Source organism: Gallinula chloropus (assembly GCF_964237585.1).
Source record: "Gallinula chloropus genome assembly, chromosome: Z".
In the NCBI taxonomy this organism is placed as follows: domain Eukaryota; kingdom Metazoa; phylum Chordata; class Aves; order Gruiformes; family Rallidae; genus Gallinula; species Gallinula chloropus.
In genome coordinates, this window is record NC_140089.1 from 14,532,469 (window position 1) to 14,543,763 (window position 11,295).

Genomic DNA, 11,295 nt, shown 5'->3' on the forward strand with positions numbered 1-11,295 from the left:
AAGTGTTTTTGCTCCTAAACACTATCCATTTTGTTTGTAAGAAGAGAGGAGAGCTGATGGCAAGTAAAACTACTCCCTAATCTTTGTACCAGACAGTGTGTCAAGTGTTTTTGGCTTGGTGGGGTGAATGTTTGCTTCTCAGGGCAATGAAATATTTTATTAACTGAGTGCAAAAGTTTCTTAAGCAGCAAGGTCTTGTCCTGGTTTCAGCTGAGATAGGAGTTAACTTTCTTCTTAGTAGCTGGTATGTGGCTGTGTTTGGGATTTGTGCTGAAAACAGTGTTCATAAAATAGAGAAGATTTTGCTATATGGAATTGCCTTTGTCACTGCAGAGCAGGGCTTACACAGAGCCAAGGCCTTTGCTGCTTCTCACCCCACCCCACCAGAGACTGAGCTGAAGGTGCACAAGGGATTGGGAGAGGACACAGCCATGACAACTGACCCCAACTGACCCCAGGGATATCCTAGACCATGTGACAAGATTTCAATGCTCAGCATGCAGAGCTGGGGGAAGAGGAAGGAAAGGGGAGATATTTGGAGCAATGTTGTTTGTCTTTCTCAGTCACCATTACACATGATAGAGCCCTGCTTTCCTGGAGATCACTGAACTCTACTTGCTGGCAGGGAAATTAAAAGAAAAATAGGCCATGGCTATATGTAACCACTACTCAGCAGCAATTAAAACATCTCTGTGTTATCAACACTGTTTTGAGATAATTCAAACCACTGTGCCATACCAGCTGCTATGAGGAAAATTGACTCTATCTCAGGACAGGTCTGCAGTCCTGCTGTTCAGCAAGAAGGAACATTTTCTTTTTCTCAAAGAAAATCTACCTGTGTTTGATTGGATATAATGTGAAGGTGAGAATGTCTGACTTGTTTCTTATAGCAGAGAAAAACCCTCAACAGCAGCATTCACTGTTTATGATCCTCCATAACAGACTGCATCAGAAAGTCCTGTCTGGTAGTTGTGGCAACAGAACGTCTATTACCAGTGCATTTTCAGATCCTTGTGCATGCAGGAAGCCTGTAAGAGCAGGAACATCACTCTTCTTAATAGCTGGTTTGTAGGGAGTTGGAGGCAGTTGTGGTATTTGGCACATTGATAACCCGAAAGTTCTAGAGAATCATTCCAAAGTATGCATTATGGCATCAGCTAGCCAGAGGAGGGAGAAAGAAGAACAGCAACAGTACTTCTGTGAAACAGAAAGAAGAAGAGTAATGAAAATACAGAAGCTTCAGCAATGCCAGTTTAGAAAGGCAAAACTAAAAAATGCCATTACCGGCACACCCATGTTTTTTTTTTAATAAACCTTACATTCCAGGTTTGCTCTCAAAAACTTACACCAGAGCTGATGATCCAAAGAAGAAGCTTAATTGTTGAAGAAGCCCTTTATTTCTGCTGGTTGGTGCTCCAGTTTATTTCATAATCCATGTTACATTGAAAGAGTGCCTCTGTGTGTGTGTGGATGGAAATTGTCATGCACCACATGCTTATTCATTGTATGAACAGCGGACTAGAACAAGAGGATATTAGCAAATGTGGTTTCTTCCTTTCCTAACTGTCAAGTAGTAAACTTCTTAAAAGTGGATTATTGGCAGGTTTCTGGAAAGACAGACTTTTTTGAAATGTCTCAGATTGCACATTAAAGGATAGAAACATAGAATGGTTTTGCTTTGAGAAGACCTTCAGGATCATCAAGTCCAACCGTCTATCCAGCCCTACTAGGTCCAACACTAGACCATATCACCAAGCACAACATCTACACTTCTTTTAAGCACCTCCAGGGATGGTGACTCCACCACCTCCCTGGGCAGCCTGTTCCAATATCTGACAACCAGTAAAGAAATTTTTCCTAATATCCAACCTTAACTTCCCCTGACGCAACTTCAAGCCATTTCCCATTGTCCTTTTGTCCTGGTTTCAGTCAGGATGGAGTTAACTTCTTTCGTAGCAGCAGATGGAATGCTGTGTTTGAGAGTTAAAATGAAAGCAGTGCTGGTAACACCCTGATGGTTTTAGTTGTGGTCAAGCACTCAAGGACTTTTTCAGTTCTTCATATTTCTCTATTCACGAGAAAGGAGGGGACGAAGCCAGGACAGGTGACCCAAACTGGCCAAAGAGAGTATTCCATGCCAATTATCTCATGCTCAGTGTAAAGGGGGGCTGATGGGAGGAGGAGGGGGAGGCGCCAGGACGCACGGTTTCTGGGGGATGGTCGGGTTCTGGGACGGCCCGGGGTGGCACAGCCTGAGCTGTGGGTTCAGTGAGAAACTGCATTGTGTATCAACAGTTTCATATACTTTTTGCTCTAAAGTCCTGTCAGCATTGTTATATTGTATCTTTCTGCTATTCTAGTAAACTATCCTTATCCCAACCCACGGGGTTTTGGTTACTTGGTTTTGGGGTTGTTATTTGCCCTTTCCTTTTCCCTGCCCCTGCCCTCGCCCTCCCCCCCCCCCCCAACACTTCTCCCCCCCTCTTTTCCTTTAAAGAGCAGGCAGCTGTGTGGATCTTGGCTCTCAGCCGGGGTAAAACCACAACACCTGTCACTAGTCACTAGGGAGAAGAGACCGTCTCCACTTCATTACAACCGCCTTTTGGGCTGTTGCAGGGAGTGATGAGGTCTCTCCTCAGTCTCCTTTTCTCCAGACTAAACAATCCCAGCTCCCTCAGCCACTTCTCATAAGATTTGTCTTCTAAACCCTTCACCATCTTTGTAGCCCTTCTCTGGACATGCTCCAGCATCTCAATGTCCTTCTTGTAGTGAGTGGCCCAAAAACTGAACACAGCACTCCAGGTGTGGCCTTACCAGTGCTGAGTACAGGGGAAGGATCACTTGTGGCCAACTCCGACTGGCCACACTGTTCCCGATGCAGGCCAGGATGCCATTGGCCTTCTTGGCCACCTGGGCACACTGCTGGCTCATGTTCAGCTGGGTGTTGATAAACACACCTAGGTTTCTCCCCTCCAGACAGCTTTCGAGCCATTCCTCTCAAAGCCTGTAGTTTTGCGTGGGATTGTTGTGACCCAAGTGCAGGACATGAAGTCTGGAAACACTGGAAATGTTTTACTACATACAAAATTTTTAACAAAAAAATTAGCAAACCTTTTTTTAATTAAATGTAGCCTTTATTGAGAGGCAGTTACAGGAATTCCTTAATCACAATAATCAGTGGCTGAGCAAAAATGTAATGGATGACACAATCTAAAATCCAGCTGCTGTGGGAGACGTGAAAAAATCAAGGTGCTTGCAACTTCCTAATAACTCTGACTGGCAATCTCTTGTCAGTATCAGCGTCTTCTCTAAATTCCTATTCAAAATTACTTGGGAAAGTTTTTGGATTTTTTCTGTGAAATACAGGAGGTTTCTTCTATTAACTCAACAGAAAATTTGCAAAGCATTCTGTAATGGGTGGGAACGTCTCCTTCTATCCCATCCCCAAATAGTGCCTGCTGTAAATATGCACATATAGGCCTTAAGAAATATCACTGGTTTTGCTGTGCAAAGGAATTAATGAAGTGGAGATTGGTGCCTTCCTTCCATGCTCAGTTACTACCTGACGTCTTCTAGACTTTGTTATGTTATCTGGTGTCTCTGACACGATACTCAGATGCCTGGTTTGGGTAAGTCAGGCTATTCTTATATTTCTGAGATCTCACTGTCTATGGGTGAAACTTGCTGCCTTTGCCTGCGTACTCATCTCCAGCTTGAGGAAGTCAAGCAGTGCAGGCTTCCTGAAATGTGGTGGAAAAACCTGACTGATCAGAGATGCCAAATTGCAACTGTGGCAATTGCATGACAGCATATTAACTATGAGGCTGACGAAACCATCCTTAGCTAAAACACACAGGGGTGTGTCTCTCCCTGAAGAGCACTGGGAGGGGACTTATGATCCTATGAAGACAGGATGAGACAGTTGCGCTTGTTCATCCTGGAGAGGAGAAGGCTCCAGGGAGACCTTGCTGCAGCCTTCAAGTAACCAAAGGAGCTTACAAGATAGCTGGGGAGGGATGGTTTGCAAGGTCATGGAGTGACAGGACATAAGATAATGGGTTTAAGCTCAAAGATGCTAGATTTAGATTAGATATTAGGAAGAAATTCTTCCCTGTGAGGGCAGTGAGGCCCTGGCACAGGCTAGCCAGAGAAGCTGTGGCTGTCCTATCCCAGGCAGTGTCCACGGCCATGTTGAATGGGGCTTTGGGCAACCTGGGCAAGTGGAGGGTGTCCATGCCCATTGCAGGGGATTGGAACTAGATGGGCTTTGAGGTCCCTTCCAACCCAAAGCATTCTGTGATTCAATGATACAGTTCCATGAAATAGCTCTCTGTCCCCTAACAGCTGCACACCACTGTGGTCTCACCCACAAAATACACATGCCACAGTTCTAGGCAGAAATTTTGTCCTCTTCCCCATCCTCTCTTCTTTGACTTGCTGTCTTGCATAGCAGAACTGTGCCTAGAGACACAGAGAAGCAATTTCACTTGATCCGTGCAGCTGCAGATGGGAAAGTGGATGAGGTTGCTTGCAGGGCACTGCTCTACCATCTCCCACCCAGCCTCTCAGTGTCACTTCTGGACCTGCTCAGGCAGAACTTTCACTGGGGCACACAGTGGAGTGAGAAATCCAAGAAGCAACCTCCTGTGTGCTGCGTTCACTTTGACCAACAGCTGCACCCATCCTGCCATGAGTCCCAGCTTCAGCACGACACTTTGCATCGGCATGCAACCACACCATCTTCTCAGCCAGAAGGTTGTTCTTGAATAGAAAAAAAAACTTCTCCAGGGGTCTCCTTCCCAATGTCAGCTCCTGTAGCATTATTTCAACTACTGGAACTTGTTTTGCAGTTAATTATGTCATTTTACTTTTTAGCTTAATCAGTTTTTTTAAAAAAATGTGACTGCTCTTATTCTTTCTTGACTAAGTGTGGGAGCAAATTACTGATATATCAATATTAGAGATAAAAATTGGGGATATACATCTCCATCAATTTTATTCCATCCAAATCAAAAAGGCAGTAAGTACCTATAAGTTTTGTAAAGTTTAAAGAGTTGACAGAAGGTAGTCTATTATGAAAAGGTTTCAGTGGAAGGACCTTACACTGCTTTTTTGCTAAACAAGTACTATTTTTATTTTCCCAAATGTATTACCCTTACAAAGGAAAATAAATTATAATTCTCAAGTGTCAGCCCTGGGACTATTTGGTACCTTATCTGCATATAATGCTGTTTTGATGCATGCATACACGTGTCCTTGTGCATTCAAGTGTGTGGCAGGTGTGGGGGAAGACGTTGCTCTGCCTCTTTCAGTGAAAGAAAGGCAGGTTGTCAGCAGAAAAAAAAAAAAAAAAGCCTTTCAAATAACATGATACTTGCAGGCCTCCATATATTGCAGCTGAGGATGTAGTCCAGTGTGTTTATCTCTAGATAAATCTGAACTGGTATGAGCCTGTACCAGTGAGAGTGAAACTGTAGTCCCCGAAAGCAAAAGGTCTACGATGGGCTTGCAACAGCTAAAAGCCCGTGACTAGATGGATGTGAACTTCAGCCTGGTATACTATGACTTGGTTTGTGAGATGAGCAGCATCACCCCTGTGAGGTTTTGCTCAGGAGAAAATAACATCTGCTCTATGACTGGCTGGCAAAACCTTTTTGTGGTTATAATCAAGCAGAAATTGTTTTGTTGAAGGGTAAAAAAGATAAACAGCCCATGACTTAACACCTGCAACATCATTTCTTATCTCACTGCTGGAGACATGCAGCAGGTCGTAAAATACATCACACATTTCAAAGTTGCTCTAGTGAAAGCTGAACCAGGAGACAGTCTTCTGGATTCACCAGAGCTAGTCTTACCACTGCAGAGCTCAGACCTGAACTCCCCCTCTGCTCTTTTCCCAGTTTGCCCTGGCTTCTCTCAAACCACAGGGACAAAACAATCTCTCTACTGACCTCAGCAATTTCTATGCAGTTTCTTTTGAGAAGAATTAAATTTCTACTAAGTCCAGCTTTTTTTTTTTTTTTCAGACCATATACCACTGAGAAGCATTTTCTATGACCATTTAGCACTCCATGGTTATGAACTGCTGTTGTGACACTTTCTTTGGATGACCTGAATGAGGACCACAGGGCTCCTTCCAAGCACAAGGACTGAGCATCACCTTCAGCAGGTTCAAACAGCAGTCTTGAGAAACACTTTAATTTTAGAGCTGACCTTCACTTGGCTACTTCATTGTGCAGAGCCTGTTGATCTGTCATCTATTTCAGCCCTCTGAAATTCCTTTTGGTGTAGGTTGGTGGGGTTTTTTATGCTTCATTTTTGTTGAGGATCAACTTGAACTATTCTGCTTTGACTGCACAGACAAATGTTTTGGTATGAGTCATCTGGTACTTTCACACATTTTATTAATACTGCTTTGCAAGTGTGAAACTCCTTAGCTGCTGCCAGTAGATCTTTTCTATCTTTTGCTTTTTTCATTTTATTTTGCTTCAGAGTATCTCCAGTTCCCACCTTCTGCTTTATATTCTTTACCATCAGCTTTCCTTTTCCTCCAGGTAATGCACATGTATTACACTTCCCACCTCCCCTGTTTGTTTCCCCAATTGCATTTTTTAATTACTTTGGCCTATGAGAGTGTAGCATGTATAGAAGGATGTTACAGTATGGTCCTGGAGTAGATGCTACAAGGTTGCTGTAACTCTGTGTTACAATGGAGTTTCAACTGGGGGAAATAATGGTCCTGCCTTGCCTTAATACATGTGAAGGAAGCATAGGGTGGAAAAGCTGCATTCAGAAACCAATGCTGTACATCAGTTGACGTGCTTCCACTAGCTTTTCTGGAGCAAAATAATTTACCAAAGTTGAGTGTGGGTCATACATGTTTCAGTTTCAGAAGTGAGAATAGAGAATTCTTAGAAGCATGCATATTTGGGTAGGTAATGTATACCATTAGGTAACATGGTGAAGTATCTTCTTGATGAATGAGAATCAGAATCATAGAATATATTGGGTTGGAAGGGAACTTTAAAGGTCATGTAGTCTGACCCCCTTGCAGTAAGCAGGGACATCTTCACTAGATAGGTTGCTCAGAGCCCCATCAAGCCTGACCTTGAATATCTCCAAGGACAGAGATATTCTGAATATTCTGAGATTATGAATCTCAGGGACAAGTATAAAGCAAATTGTCCAGTAAAAAAAAGTGGGTTTGTGGGACCCACTTCTTCAAAGTAGTAATATTTTTATTTTTCAAGCTGTAGTTGGTGACATATTCTTCATTAATATTTAGTAATTCAGGTTATAATTATCATATTTGGTTATTTTAAAAGAACCTTATGCATCCTGTCCACTAACAAAACATTTACCAACCCAATATCTAGTTACTAGAATTCCTGGTTTACTTGCTTGGACTATCTAACAGGCTAGTATTTACTGAGATTAAAAATGTAAAACTGTGGAAGAAAAGGTGCTTGAATATGCTTTGGGAATCAGTTCACATTTTCTCTGGAATACATCTCTGTTTTCATCTGTGTTTCCTAGCTAGACATTTTATCTGCTACAGAACCTGGGAGCACAGAAGGTAGCGGCAGTGATGCATCCAGCTCAGTCTCATGTTTCCAAACCATGAGAAACATCCAGCTGTACCAGAAGAGTGGAAAAACCCACCCCACCAGACAAATGTGAGACTGCATGAAAAAATGTTCCATTTCATCAAATTTGATTTTATTATGGACCAAAGGATGTCAGCTCGCTCTCTTTGTCTTTTGTCATGTTCAGAATGACCAGGACTATTTTTACAGCCCAAAGACGTAAATGCCTCTGACTGCTACAAAGCTTCTGACCTCAGCAGTGTTTCCTGGCAATGAGTTAATTATGCACTAACAAAATACATTTCTTTCCATTAGCTTGAAAGATATTTTTTGCTTAGTCCTTTCCCCTTCCCTTTCCTATTCCCTTTCCCCTCTTTCTGTTACAATAGGTCTGGTTAACATAGGATTTTTATGTATCACACCCCACCACAGAAGCAGAGGCAGGTCATTATGAGAGGGTGTAGCACTCTCTCTGACATCCTTCCCCTACAAGGGTGCATGGCTGGGCTCCTTTCAGATGTCCAAAAACATCTCTTCATTGTGAGAAAGAGCTGCGAGAAAGATAAAACTGTAAAATTACAGAGCCAGGGCTGCTGAGAGGGGGCTGAGTGTTTCAGGACAAAAGGTAAAACATAGTTAAAGCAAAACAAAGAAACCTCTTTTCCCCTTCTCTTGTAGGAGGTAAGGTTACCAGCACAACATTGTTCTGTTATTGGTGGAGATGGTGCCTGACATCCAACAAAAACCCCTTGAGTGTTTTAGAAGGGAAATGTGGACTATTAGCCTGTTATATCCAAGCTGTGTTTTATGTGTATTAAGTCATTATACTTTAATGTTCTTTATACCTTACATGCAGAGCCAGAGACAGCTGTACAAAGTGACCCAAAAGAAAGTGGTAATAAGCCATCAACACAGAGGAAAACAAATACTGGAAGAAACTATTTCTCCAGGACAATTTGTTGCTACTATATCTGTTGAAATAAAATGCAAAGCTACCTGAAATCGCATTTGGCAAACAAACACTTAAAAAGCTGAAGTAATCTTAAGAGACATTTTCCATGAAAAGAAAAAGCAATACTTGCTGCGCAGGCATTATTGCAGCAGATAGAGCAGTTTCACACTAACCAAGTTCCTCTTGACATTTCCCAGTAAACCTGTGCTATCCACAACAACTGTGCTACTGTTCCTGTATTTATTCTGAATCTCTCCAGTGTGATCCTGTAATTCTGCACTTCATTTTTTTCAGAATTAGAGGGGCTAGAAGGAACAGTGTGTATTTTCTTCTATGTACCTGTGGCTACATTACTGTGTTTTTCAGTTAGCTATATTCTGCTTGCAAAACATCTCTGAAGGATTAAATCAACCCAGGAGAGGGGCAGTGATAATTTATTAAACTCTTCCATTCCATCTGTTTGCCACAAAGTGAGTACTCATGAAGAGAGGACTTTGGCTAGCAATAGTAACAACTCTGATGCTAGGTTTTGCAGTCATTGTCTTTACCATGTGCAGAAAAATGCCAGAACAAATGAGCCTGAATACTTGCAAAACCACCAGCATTAAAATTCCTCATGAACAAAAAACTTCCTTGAAGTGAAAGTGTTTTACTGATAATGTTCATAGAGGAATTAAGAGAACTAGTCTTCTTCTGGACTCCAGAAATAAGTACAGTTTTGTCCTTCTTTCTGACTGCTGCTAGATGAATGTTACTATACAAATACTGCCACATGGGAGAAAAATGTAGAGATGACAAATACTGAAGTGATTTTTTCAGTGGTGGGTCTGTATGGACAGATTTCTTTCACTGGCCATGTAGATTCCCAGTAGGTTTAAAAAATTCATGTCTCACTCGGAGTTTATTTTCCCCCTGCCCAGTTCTACTGTTGCTGTTTAGTTGTGCTGATGGAAAACAATGAAAAGTGTGTAAAACTTCTAAGGTAAAATGTTCTGAAATGTCTTTTACCAGCTAGTTAGTAAATATTTAATTCAGAGTTTTTGTATGGAAACTCTAATTGCTTGCTGAGCAGTTTTGGTGTCAAATTTGAAGACTAAAATTTATCACTGGAACGATAACTGGTCCAGAGTTCTGTGCATTTCTCACAACAATGTTTACCATGTAGCTACTCATACCTTTCCCAATAGATCATTACTACAACAAAGTTTAAAGCCCCTGAATCAAAATTTAATACCTACAATAGATCTGATACCATCTATACATGTAGGTCTATCTGAAGTCATTACCAATATGAGATTCCCAATTGGATATCAACGAGACAACATATGTAGGAAAAGATAATACAGGGGTTTCTAACAGATGCATGGAAAATACTCTCAAACTTTTGTTGCATTTACACTAGCTAGTATGGGTGACAGTCTGATCTTTGAAAATGTGTCAAAATTAGAATTTGGGAGGATATTTATGCTGTAGTAATTATTTACAACTGAGATATGTATTCTTCATATTCCCTAATCTCCATCCCATATTCTCTAATCTCCATCAATAAGGAGATATGCTTCCTGTGAAAATATATTAATGCTGTATGTAATTATTGAACAAAGATTTCTAAAAGCCTCATTTTTTATGGTGATTCTACAGTTTTCTTTAGTTCTCTGAAAGGAGGTACCTTGCATTTTCCTAGATCATTGTGGAATACTGAACAGTTAGTTTATAGCATCATGAACAAACCTGTTTATAAACATTCCATGCAGGACCTCTAGAAAACATCCAGTCACACGTGATGTTTATAGCTTGCTGTATCTAAAAAATATTGCTTTTACCATCTTCAAATTTTAATGATTTATTTAAAAACAGCTCGCTCAATTGGAGAAAAATGTTCTTCTATGAGCATTACCTTTTGAAAATCCCCACACACTGATTTTGGATGCCGGCTGCAAACCTGCAGACCTGGGTTTGTTAGAGACGGTCATGTCATGCAGTTGTGCCAGAGGATGATTTTCTCAGCTGCAATTCTTGCAATCATGCATGACTGACTTAGGTGGAAGAATTATTGTGAGGAGTGTTTTTCTTACTTAAAACTTCCTACTCTTATAGCAAAAGTGTAAGATACAGTTCTATTTGTAAACAACTGAAGCGTAATATCTGCAATATATCATGTAAAGGTATAATCACTGTCAAAATGACATGGCAACATTACAGAAAGTGACTGCTGTAATTGACAGAGATGGTGATCAGGCTCTGAAACTGTTTTCTGATTGCATATTCATGATTCCTCTCTATAATATGCTGCAGTTACTGTGTGAGTTATTCTAAGTAGATGTTTTAACATGACTAGACTGACACCTTGTACTCTGAGATTCGCAAGTCTAATCCTTAACACCACTCCCTCCACTTTTTTCCAAATGTCCAACACTTGACATTTGGACTGGTTGGACACATCGAAGAACACGTGCATGCAGGAGTACACCAAGCAGCTGCATTCATGTTGCCACACTGCTGATGCTGGTTTACTGGCAGAGCAATACCTGAGTACTTGCCATCATAAAGTGCACCTTGTCAGTAGCTGAGAGCAGTTGGAGAATCTCATTCAGCTGTAGCAGAGAAACACAGTCTAACATCTGCCCATAAACACCTCAGTTCATAGAGTCACAGAATGTGTGAGGTTTGAAGGGACCTTTAAAAGTCATCTAGTCCAACCCATCTGCAATGAGCAGGGACATCTTCACTACATCAGGTCGCTTAGAGTCCCATCAA